The sequence below is a fragment of the Octopus bimaculoides genome, chromosome 6 (assembly GCF_001194135.2).
Source record: "Octopus bimaculoides isolate UCB-OBI-ISO-001 chromosome 6, ASM119413v2, whole genome shotgun sequence".
Taxonomy (NCBI): Eukaryota; Metazoa; Mollusca; class Cephalopoda; order Octopoda; family Octopodidae; genus Octopus; species Octopus bimaculoides.
Genome location: NC_068986.1, coordinates 106749528 through 106751162, shown reverse-complemented (window position 1 = coordinate 106751162; position 1635 = coordinate 106749528). Strand labels below are relative to the sequence as shown.

At 32.8% G+C, this 1635-nt stretch overlaps 1 protein-coding gene across 2 annotated transcripts in view; it reads right to left on the bottom strand.

Annotated features, from left to right (window-relative positions):
- The window catches only part of LOC128248170 (uncharacterized), a 12452-nt gene extending 12004 nt beyond the window's left edge, over positions 1 to 448 (bottom strand). The window contains exon 1 of one of the 2 annotated variants that reach the window (XM_052969044.1): positions 311 to 448. The gene's annotated coding sequence lies outside the window, so the exon portion shown is untranslated. The remainder of the gene's footprint in view (positions 1 to 310) is intronic. The other variant, XM_052969045.1, reaches the window with a different exon arrangement.
- Between the last annotated feature and the right edge of the window lie 1187 nt (positions 449 to 1635).

Below are 1635 nucleotides of genomic sequence, written 5' to 3'. Positions count from 1 at the left end.
ATATATATATATATATATATAAAGAGAGAGAGAGAGAGAGAGAGAGAGAGAGAGAGAGAGAGATGTATATCTATGTAGATAGATAGATAGATAGATAGAGAGAGAGAGAGATAAATAGGGAGATAGAGAGAGAGAGTGAGAGAGAAAGAAAGCAACAGAAATGCACTATGGGTATCACCTGTGGGAAATTAAATGTCTGAGAAGGACCAGAATATGTTTATTATAGTACATAATTACAACTGTTCTGATATCACACTAAGAATTCCCTCTAAGAACAAAGAGCAATGTGACATTCTACACATTTTCTTACCTTATGGACTTGAAGATGATTACCTTAGGGATGTAGAATGATATCAGTTAAATTCAAATGCTAAGGGACATCGTTGTCCTCGTTGTTGACAACAGCTGTTAGCCGTTTTCCCTGACAAATACTATTGAAATTTTTATTGTTTGATTTATGATAGGTCATAAATTGAGAAGGCAAAATGTTACAAAACACCCGATATCATCTCATTTCTTGTATATCTATGTTCCAGTGTAATCGCCAACAAGATATAGTTCCAAATAACGATGAAATATATTCGTAAATATAATAAAATAATGGAGTTGTTTTTATGCAGCAACTAATTTCAGTTTAACATTGGAGAATTGCATCATAGTTGAAGTAAACTAGGTATTGTTTAGGTATTGTTTTAACGTAAGAAATTATTTTAAATCTATTTCATGGGATATCAAAACCTTCGTAGCACAGCTGCAAATGCACCATTGACACAGTTTCACTACACCTCGGCGAAATGCAATATTTTATAAATAACGTGAATTAGAAGTAATGGTTTCAACACTTCATGTAACATTATTCTCGAAGTTAGGTAGTCTGGGTGAAGCTTTCAATATTTCGGAGTCGTTCTGGACCACTAAGTGACATAATCAGAGACCTATTGCTGAAACTGAAGCAGTTATCTTCTAGAAGATACTTTCTATCAATTTATTATCCACAAATTTGTTAGGTGTACTTTAATTATACTTGAAGAGACGCTAATATCTTTCTCTCTTCGTGAAGTAACAATTGAAAAAGTTCGTTATAGGTATAAAGATACCATAAACAAGTATAAAAATGGAGAAAAGATGTTAAAACATCAATTGAATTTTTAACATCTTTTCTCCATTTTTATACTTATTTATGGTATCTATATACCTATAATGAACTTTTCTATATATAGGCCGCCTACCGTGAAATATAAAAGTAACTTTTTGTATTTTATCGTACCTCGATACGAAGATACCCACAAACTTCTGTCTAAATAAATCAATATTGCCCCTGAAAGTTGTTTTTAATATTTATTACGGATTGCTTGAAGCTAACTTTCTTCCTACACCTTTTAATTTCAATGCTATTTTCAATGTTAACTTTTGATAGCTTTTAATTCTTAAAACTCAAACTCTTAAAGTTTCTCAGAAAGTTCATATTTTTTAAGTGTTAAGATTCAATAATTTTCAGAATGCAATGAGCTGTCAGAATCGTCCGCTTGCCGTGCAAAATACCTAGCGGCCTATCCTCCGTCCTTACCGTCTGAGTCCAAATCCTGCCGAGATCGACCTTGCTTTCGGGGTCGAGAAAATAAGCATGAATTGAGC